Source organism: Sphaerodactylus townsendi, linkage group LG04 (genome assembly GCF_021028975.2).
Source record: "Sphaerodactylus townsendi isolate TG3544 linkage group LG04, MPM_Stown_v2.3, whole genome shotgun sequence".
Taxonomy (NCBI): Eukaryota; Metazoa; Chordata; class Lepidosauria; order Squamata; family Sphaerodactylidae; genus Sphaerodactylus; species Sphaerodactylus townsendi.
In genome coordinates this window covers 98,656,381-98,667,167 of record NC_059428.1, presented here as the reverse complement: position 1 = coordinate 98,667,167, position 10,787 = coordinate 98,656,381, and the positions used below count along the sequence as shown (strand labels likewise).

The 10,787-nt window shown below is 41.0% G+C and overlaps 1 long non-coding RNA gene across 2 annotated transcripts in view; it reads right to left on the bottom strand.

The window, feature by feature from the left end:
• LOC125431870 overlaps positions 1-10,787 on the bottom strand; it is an 86,992-nt gene that overhangs the window by 17,609 nt on the left and 58,596 nt on the right. For both annotated transcript variants that reach the window (XR_007244349.1, XR_007244348.1), the window contains exon 2: positions 1,138-1,267. This is a non-coding gene — a long non-coding RNA (uncharacterized LOC125431870). The remainder of the gene's footprint in view (positions 1-1,137; positions 1,268-10,787) is intronic.

The following is a 10,787-nucleotide window of genomic DNA, read 5'->3' as shown; positions in this document are numbered from 1 at the left end:
GTGCGGAATAGCAAAATCCACTGTCAAACAATTGTGAAAGTAGACTGAAAGTGCATTATTCTGAATGTGTGGAAGGGGCCTAACTTCCAGGCTGGACTACTATACTGCACATCACATGGACTTGCCCTGAGGAATGGGCTGAATATATCATGGGTGCAAAATTTAGCCACCCAAATAGTTGATATATGCATATTTTGCCTATTCCAAAACAATACTCATTTCCAATTTGCTTCTGAATTTAAGTCTTTAGTGACCTGGGATTCACATGCTAAAGGATCACTTCTCTTTGTAAGAACCTACATGCCAATTAAACTCTGACCAACAACACATTAAGTGGTTCTTTCAGCATGCTATGGGCACATGGTCATGGCTAGAGCACATGACTTCTCACTAGAAATTCCTGTTCTTCAGAAGGGAATTGTTAATAGTGGTATAACATAAAAAGCAGCATATATATTAAAAGAGAAGCATAAATATTTTAAATAAATCATGTTTTAGTATGAGCTGCATTGAAATGAGGGGAAGCTTGTGTAAAAGGGCTTCCTTGTGGACTGTGTCCTAGTAAATTTCACAGAATGCAATGAGGCAACCAAAAAAAAAAAAAGTACAGTCAGACACAAATGTCTGAAAATAATTTGGGCTCACATGTTTCAGCTTTGAATTTCCTTCTGTGCTTCTTATCTCTACCTAGTCAACTATGTCAAAGGATACTATTATGGGATCTTTAAAACAAAGCATATTCTTGATAAAGCACAAACTTGATTTAAATAAAGCAGTGTGCTTTTGTACTCTTTTAACTTACTCTGAGATTAAAGTTGTATGAGGTTTTGTGTTCACATTTGAGAGAAGTGACATAAATAACCGACACTTTAAAGCCTCTGTCTTCTAGCAACTAAACATTGGGTTCCCATCACTGATATTATATTGAGAATTTTTTTCCATACAGATGTAGTACATTTCATACCTTCAACTGGTTAACACATTTTTTAAAAAATGCTGCAATAAGGTTTTTAAATGCATTTCCTTACATCTTGCCTCCCCCTGCTGGTTGTGCAAGAAGGAATTTCTCAGGAATAAGTTAAAACCCAAATTAATGGCTGCCTGTAGTTCACCTGACATCAAGAAAGAAAGATTCACCTTGCTCTAGGTTGGCAATGCTCCTCTCATACTCCTGCAGATATTTCTAGGGCAAGCTTGTGCAGTGTGATTCACCATGCTAAACACAGAGCCATCAGATCACCAGTTGCTCTCTGTTCTTGCTGCCTTGCTGTTTATACAAAAAACAAAAATAGGAAAGAAGTATTGGTAAATACCTGCCAGGCCATAATTTATGGGTGGTGGTGTGCACTGGCTTGAGACACCACTAACTGTGCAGACTGACGATAGAACAAAGTAGCTCTACTGTATTCTGCTGGTTGTTGGCAGAAGGGATCAGCAGTACAAGATGAGATACAGAGAGTGTGAAAGACGAGCTCTCTCAGTATGAAAGTATTGCTTCAAACAACTGCTAGCACTCAAGACCAGTTGACACCTATACTGTGATACGTGATAATTTAACATCTGAAGACTCTTACTACTGCCTTTGGAAATGGCAATATTCATACAAGTGATAAATAAGAACTGGCATTCCTTTCACAAGTGACCTAAAACTAGGATCAACATACCTATCAATCAGTCTTTATTATAGTCATAGACAAATATAAGGTAAATCAAATACTATTAAAAGCATAATATATATTAAAACTATAAAGATATGCATCAACATATTTTTTCAGATTCCAGTGATTTTGTATTTCATGATAGCAAACTACTTGCAAATGTTTCAGGATCATGCACTCTGAAGATATTCTATAGCTATTATTTTGACACATCACAACCTGAAATCTACAAAGATACCACAACACATGTCATGCTTTGGGCTAGATACATCACCTTATAGTATGAAGGAACATGCAAAGATGGACTAGAATCAGGAAACAAGGACATGTAGACGGAATTATTCTGAAGAACAGGCAGGACTGCATGAAGAATCCCATGAGGAAAGAAGTGGCAATTGGACTGATGTTGGTCTTTCGCTGTAGATACATGCAACAGCTACCTGCTGTGAATGATTGTGCTCAAGTAAACCAGAAGGGACTGATTGGATTAAATTGTTCAGGCTGTGAAGGTGCAGATAGCAAAAGAAAAGGTCACTTCACTTGAGGGATGTGGAAAATGATGTTTAGATGTTTCAATATTTACTCTACTTTTCACTAATCATACTCTTCTGGAGTACTCTGTTCACTACTGGACACTGGATTTATGCAGATACATTGGAAGAGGACCAGATGAGGATGAAAACAAATCCTACAAGGAAAGAGCAAAGAACCTGGTTATGATTAGCCTGAAGAAAAGACATAGGGGGACCAAGTCACTGGTCAAATTCCTGAAGGGCTATCACATGGAAAAAGTAAAATATCTGTTTTCTGCTGATGAAGAGAGAATGACTATATCTAACAGGCTTAAATTATAGGAAGGTATATTTTGTTTGAACATGGGAGACACTTCTTAATGGTGATTCAACAGTAGAACTAGTTGTTTAGGGAGGGTTACTCCTGCACAGGAGGCTTTTACAACAATATTTCTGGAATGCTCTGGCTTTGGACTTCTTGCATTGAGTAGAGAGTTGGATTAGAGGATCTATAACTCAGAACTTTATGACTATATAATAGCAATCACTGAGATTTTATTTAGATATTTATATCCTTCTTTCCTTCTAATTAGAGAGCAGAGCAGTGTACAACATCAGCCCCCACTACTCCATTTTATCAGTACAACAATTATGATTGGCCCAAAGTCATCAAATGACCTTCTTTGACAGAGTAGGGATTCAGATCTGGGTATTCCAGATCATAGTCTGATATGTTAACCACATTACCTCTCTCTAATTTGGTTGAACACTAGGGAAAACTTCTTAACATTAGAAGTGGTTCAACAGTACATATATGTTCACTGATCTCTATTCTTGTGTATAATTATGTACTTTAACTATTACAGTAAGATGTTGTTATGATCCTCTGCCTATATCTACCTCTTCCAATCTGCAACACAGACAGGTTGGCTATTACTGGAAGGCAAAGCCTCTACTACTTCTGTTATTTTATCATGGTTCACTTCAGCCCTACCTGTCATCCTATACATCCTTGGCCTCTGTCCCCCGGTAGGCTGGTAGGCTGATTGCCTATCATATGTGGCGCAAGCAGTAGATTCAGTTAGCGCCTTAACTAAAAGCAAATACTAAACTAAACTAACCTAAATTGAACTAAAATAAAATAAATAAATCCAGTTGAATGCTTGAGACTTGCCTTTTCTGTTTAAGATGGCAGCATTGTTACCTTTGATAGGGGAATTCATGGTTCTACAATAAGACAAAAGATTCACAAAGAGGCATGATTGGAATGGACCAATTTATTATTCCTGGATTGGAATGGACCAATCTGATGGACCAATTTATTATTCCTGGACAAAATTTAAAGACAACAACTTCTGTAATAAGATTTATTTATGGTTTTCACCAATTAAAAACAGAAAAAAAACCCTGACCATATAAAATAAGTTACAATAACGTTAAAACAAGTCAAAAAGAAATTTACAGACCTACAGGATTAATTCACTGAAGATGCGAGTCATCAGGCCTTAAGCATTATCACATGATATTTTGCAACCCATAAGATAACAACCTCAAGTTCAATAACAGCAAAGGAGCCAATAATAAAGCTTCATGTTTACACATCACTTTGCACATCTCCATGAAGAAATTTTACACTGATAATGAATAACATTGATATTATGGACAATAGCTTTGTTTTGTTTTTTAATTTGTTGTCATATTAGATTAGAAGCTGTTGTATGTTTTATGATGTTTGGATTTTTGTTTTGAGTATTCTAATGTTATTATTTTGGGGTTTTATTCTTAAGTCTTATGCTTTGAAATGGCAATATGCAATTAAGAGTTTATGTCTGTTTCCTGCAGAATAATGTGGTCTGATTGAATATCTTTGAAAATCTTCAGGGTTTTGACCAGCCTTGATAGAATGAAATATACATGTCAAAGATTCCGTGGAAGATGGGAAGATCTTTATAGCCTCACCATGATATAGAGACCATCAATAGCCAGGTAAAAAACTGTAGCCCAAGTAGCATGCAAGTATGAATTTTCATATCACAGATTATCATCTGTTTTATTGTTACATAAATCCATTTTCCAAGGAGCTCAATGTGGCTTGTGTGAGCTCCAAACAATTTTATCCTCAGAGCAACCTTGTGAGGTAGGGTATGCTAAGAGACTATTTTATTTGAATGTCATTGATACCACTGGCATTTATGAGATGCTAGAAACTATTCCCATCAACGTACACAGGAAAGAAAACATGGGGGTGTAAACTTATTTTGTTGCTATTAAGGAGGTCTGTTTTGATAAGGTTTCTTAAGGCTGTAAAAGAATGTTGTGTGCTAGTGGTCTCTCTTAAATTTGATGACTCAAGTTTGTTTTTTTAAGATGATGGAGAAAACTGAAGCTGCTTGACACATTTGAATTATGGACAAACTTTGACAGAAAAAATAGATATGTTGATGCCTGTTGATCAGGATTTGGGGCTTATGTAGCATTACTTTTAACCTGCACCTTTTTGGTAAAAAATAGGTTAACAAAAAGCAGGGTAAAGGCAGCTTTAAACTTTGCTGACACAATGTACACATTAAGATATATGTATTTATTTAAGGATTTTTTTTTAAAAAAAACCTGTTTTTCTCTGTAAGTGACTCAAGATGAGTTACAATGCGAATTAAAATACATACCCAAACTACAAAACAAATACCACCTTAGCACTAATTTAGAAAACAGGCCATATAAATTCAGACAAGTGAAATTGCAGTCCTACACAGAACTACCCTTCTAAATTTACTTCAGTCAATGGGCTTAGAATAACTTTGTTCAGTGTTACACTGCTAAGACATCAGAATAGCTACTAATTTGGAAAGGCTCTTCTGAACAATTCTGCTTTATGGTGGTGTCAGAAAACCGACAAAGAAAAGGGCTTCCTTCCAATTCCAAAAAGCATATTTCACTGTACATTCTACAGTTCAAGCAGTACAGGCCTGGGTGAATGAAGCCACTGAAATCCCCTACCACTCCAAACCGTGCCCTCTTCAGGATCCACCTCCAAAATCTTCAGGTATTTCCCAACCCTCAATGGGCAATCCTATCCTATTGACCTAATTGCACCAGAGAGGTGAGAAGTAGAGTTACTACACAAGAAGGCAGTCCTGCGGATATATGGGTCCCAGGCTATGAGCAGCTTTGTAGCAAAAACCAACATATTGAATTGGGCTTACAAGCAAACAGCCAGCCAGTACACCTGTGACATGTATGGATGTGCATACATTTTGGAAAGAATCACAGGTGAACCCAAAATGAACAGGTTTGTATCTCTCAGGAATTTGGAGGATCTAGATTATTTTGTTTAATGAAAACAACTAATGCTTCATTATAAGTACAATTTCAGATCACAGATGGGTTGCCAACTCTAGGTTGGGAAATTTCTGGAGAGTTGGGGGTAGAGACTGTGGAGGGCAGAATTTGGGGGAAGGGTGGGAGCTTAGCAGGGTATAATGCTATAGAACCCAGTCTCTAAAGCTGCCATTTCACCAAGGGGAATGATTTCTGTCAGCTAGAGATCAGTAGTAATTCCAGGAGATTTACAAGGCCCTTTCCGCATGGGCCATTTATAGCGCCCTAGGGATGGCAAAAACGCCGTCCCTAAGGAGCTGTTTGCATGGGGGGTGCAGGTGCATTGCAGCCGCGCTGCCCTCACTCCCCCCCAGCGGCGCAAAGCCGCCATTTTCCCTGTTTTTTGAAAAACAGCGACTTCCAGCTGCTGCCGTGCAAACGGCAGCGTCTGGAAGGCGCCATCCCCCCCCTTTCCGGATCGACGTACATTCCCTGCGACCTTCCGGCGCGTCACCCAGGCCTAGGGACACGCCCCCCGCCCTGTGACTCCAGAGCGGTCGCGCAGGGCAGGGGGGGTGTCCCCTGGCCTGGGAGACACACCGGAAGGTCGCAGGGAAGGTACGTCGATCGGGCAATGGTGCAGCGCTGCGCCGTCTTCCCTGCCTCATGCGAACGGTCCTGGGAGGGGGGGTGTCGGCGTTGTATACGCCGACACCCCCCCCCCAGCGTGGCCATGCAGAAACGGCCCAAGTCTTGCCTGGAAACTGGAAACTTTAGATCACAAGTTTCAAACCAAAACGTAATAGAAGGTGGCATAACTGAAAGCAAGCATTCTCATAATGTTATAGAAGTGAAAGATATCCATTGGAATATCCTATACAGATTAAGCATATTAAGGCCAGAATCAATTCCACAGTAATGAATGACTAGTAAAACCAAAGCAATAGCAATAGTTAAGAGTACATAATGAAGTCAGACTGGGACAAAGGTCAATAGATGAGAGACAAGGTTCGTAATAAGATCACTCGATAGACTCAAACAACAGGAAGATTCAGTAAGCTTACAAGACATGAGGGTTGAGAAACATACTGCTTTTTTCTTCTGAAAACAGTAACACAGTCAAAACTAATCTGGTTTGTGGAAACTCAGCTGGATATGGTTAAAGTGCAGACCAGAAAACTCAGCTGGTTGTAGTTAGTTTTGATCTCCCTACTGCATGTAAGGGGGCAGTGAGGAACTGAAACACCTGTGGCCTCTCTCCAGGACACTGGAGTTGTGTACTTGAAGAGGAAGTGGTGCTGTACTGAATTTCCATGGCTTGATTTTGACACGTAAGGTGGGCTTTTGAAAAGCCTGAGGGGAGGGGGCCTACCTTAATGTTATTTCACATTTTTAATGCCTATTTGTTGCCCCATATTACTGCTGCTCTGTGGCACTTTCAGGATGTGTTTCTTCTTCTCTCTATGAGCCCAAACAATGAGGGATTCAGTAATGAACATTGTCAGGTATCCTGGAACCAGGTAGAGATTAGGTTGGCATTACGAAAGTGAATGAAGCCTTTCTGTTGTCATAACTCTGAAAGGGAAAAAAAAAGGAAAATCTCCATTGCCCTGAAAACTAGAAAATATTTCTTATGTAGCTACACTAGTAGTTCACTTGTTCGTATACAGATGTTATCCATCAGACTCCATGAGATGCATATTAAGGAAGTTGAGCATCCTCAGCCACATTCCACTGACTAGACTAGATTATAGAAGGAAGCAGTAGCTAGCTTTCTTCAGCAATAGGTATTTTTGATGAAATTAAAAGTATTTTTTTTCAAAGAAATTGAGAGATCACTTCCATACCAATAATTCTGGCTCAGCAGTAATACAAATGGTACTGAAAATGTGGGTACAAGACAAACAGCACATCTACAACGGACCACAAATCTCTGTTAACATCATCATAGGCAGATGCTAGTAAATAGTGATTAGGATTCTCATTGAACATGGTGGACTTAAAAGGATATGACACCACCATGGTCATATTCTGTAGCAGAATACTGTTTTAACCCAATGAATTCAACTTGTTTCAATATAATATAGTACTATATAGGGGGAAGGGCTGTATAATTTGATTAAAGTTGTGTCTGTAGAAAGAACACTAATAAATTCAGCAAGCAGATTTAATTTTTTTATTTATAAATGAGACTTATAAGCCCCCCTCCACTGGAGGGTTTAGGGCGGTGAACAACAAATGTAAACAATAATAGAACTATAAGATCAACAACTATTAAAACCAATCAAGATAAAACTATATTCCGAATATTATAAAATAGGAGCATTTCTACAGCAGATGGCACCAAACCATCACCCCCACCCCCCCACCCCCCCTGGAGCTCACAAGAGGCCTAGATGAAAATGGGGTATACAGTTTCAACCAGGCCAACACCTGGCGGAACAGGTCTGTTTTACAGGCCCTGCAAAAACTTTGCAAGTCCCTCAGGGCCCTGCTCTCTTTAGGGGCCAGGGCCATAAAAGTAGGGGCCAGGGCCATAAAAGCCCTGCAGAGGCCAACTGGATGTCTTTTGGCTAGGGATCTCCAATAGGTTCTCCTCTGGGGAGTGGAGGGACCTAGTGGGGCAATATGGGGACTCGGAGATGTGGTCCCTCAGATATGCAGGCCCAAGGCCACTTACAGCCTTAAAGGTTAAAACCAATACTTTGAACATGATCTGGATCTTGATGGGCAGCCAGTGGAGATGGTACAGGACCGGCATAATCTGGTCCCGGCTGGATGCTCCAGTAAGGAGCCTGGCTGCCACATGTTGCACGTAAAGCGAGTTACAGTAATCAAGCCTGTATATTGTATATTGGTACTGATAGCCTGTAGAAATGAAAGAAGAAGAAAAGTTTGGATTTATATTCCACTTTTCTCAACCATAAGGAGTCTCAAAGTGGCTTGCAAATTTCTTTCCCTTCCTCTCCCCACAACAGATAACTTGTGAGAAGGGTGGGGCTGAGAGGGTTCTGAAGAACTGTGACTGGCCCAAGGTCACTCAGCAAGTTTAATGTGTGAGAGAAGGGAAACAAATCCAGTTCACCAGGTAAGAGTCCACCGGAAATGTAGAGAAATGGGGAATCAAACCCAGTTCTCCAGATTAGAGTCCACCACTCTTTACCACTATACCATGCTAGGCAACGTAAAAGCACCTGGTTATTGAAAAGCATCCATTCAAATGTGGTATAGCTAAAGAAATGTAGGTTCTGATTCAGTACTGTAAAAATGATGATGGAACTGTACACAAAGAACACTCATTGGTGCTAAGTATTTTGGGATTCATCTTGTGTGTATTGGTGTATTTGAATTCAGTGGTTTGCAGTAGTATATTCTTGGGCATGTTGCAACTCCCCCCCCCCCAAATATATTTTTTACTTCTCCACGCTGGATCATTCTTTATATTCAAAGCAGCTTATGGGAACATATACTAGTAATTCTGAAAATCTTTGTATAAATCAAACATACATGAACTACAGGATGTATAATTTTCTGCATGGCACCAACATGGGTGGCAATTTACATTAAATTGCTATGGTGTGGTTAAATGGCACCTTAGCTACTAAGCAATTCTTTGAATACTTGTTTCTTTAATCATTATTTAATTCTGTGGTTATGACTGGCTTTCAGTTAAAGAGGGTACTACTGACAAATTCAATTAAATGAAAATAGAGGACTTAATGGTCCATGCTAATGATTCATTTCATACATAATATTTTATCATTTTTCCATGAAAATTTGTAATGAGTGCTTAGCACATATTAATAAATGCTTACATTGAGACTCCATGGAGTACAGTAATTAAAATGCTTTACTAGTACTATTTGTTTATAAGTAGTCTGAAAATATTTTACCTTTTCTTTTTTCATATTACCATGGCAAAAGTTTCTGCAAAAGCAGATTTCTTGAAACAAAGAGATGACAGAAGTTGACATATTAATGGAAGATATATGTGTATTTCTCACAGCTCTGTAGTGAAAAATAAGCTCTGGAATTTATCTGTTTTAATCCAGATTTTGTTTCAGAAAATCAGTGAAATGGCATCTAGAGGTTTTAGTCAAATAGATGATAGAGAATAAGCTGGAACTGAACACATAGAGAAGAGAGATTGGGAAGGTCTCTGTTCTTCAAGGGCAGGATCAGATGTGTCCAGATGGAGTCTGTGAGAACAAGTTAAAGCTTTAAGGGTGCTTCCTTAAAGGAGAAGCAGCAGCAGCAGCATAGTGGTTAAGAGCAGGTGCACTCTAATCTGGAGAATTGGGTTTGATTCCCCACTCTGCCACTTGAGCTGGGAAGGCTTATCCAGGGAACTAGATTAACTCCAACACATGCCAGCTGGGTGACCTTGGGCCAGAGGCATTGGGGGGGGGAACTGCACACAGAGACAACACTTGCCCTGAGTGTCCCCCTCCTCCGCCTGTCAGAGCCCCCCTGCCAGGGAAGGCAGGACTGGGAGCCCCAGCTGGCTCTGGAGGACTGGGAGCCCCAGCTGGCTCTGGGAGCCCCAGCTGGCTCTGGAGGCGAGAAGCTGAGCCAGCCGCCAGGGCTGCAGGGGCTCCCAGTCCTTCCCTCGCCAGCCGGGGAAGGCAGGACTGGGGAGGCAAGACTCCCCCACTTCTACCTGTCAGGGGGCCCCCGCTGGGTGTCAGTGGGGGAGAGGGCTCCTGCGGTGCGTGAGGCTTCTCCCCCACCAGCACACCTGTCAGGGAGGCAGGGATTCCCAGTCCTGTCCTCCCCACCCGGGGAAGGCAGGACTGGGAGCCCTGGTGATCAGCTCAGGTTTGCACCTCCGTCCGGCTAGAACTCCAGCGACTGGCTCAACTTTGCGCCTCTGTCTGGAGGCGAGGAGTTGAGCAGGGAGCCAGGCACTGTGGGTCTGCAGCCAGCTCCTAGGGACTGGGAGCTGGTTGCAGGCCGCGTGCCCAGCTCAGCTCCTCGCCTTTGGACAAAGGCACATAGGTTATTATTATTATTATTATTATTTATTAAATTTAGTATACCGCCCTATCCCCATGTCCCTAAGGCTGTACATCACTCCCTTGGGTGAGTAACAGCTCTTTGAAGCTCTCTCAGCCCCTTCCATCTCACAGGGTGTTTGTTGTGAGGGGGGAAGGGAAAGGAGATTGTAAGCCCCTTTGAGTCTCCCTACAGGAGAGAAAGGTGGGGTATAAATCCAAACTCTTCTTCCTCTTCCTGTCTGAGCCTTATTTTTTTTATTGGTTGCTTTCATTTAATCTGGAAACTCTGCTGACCTCTGGAC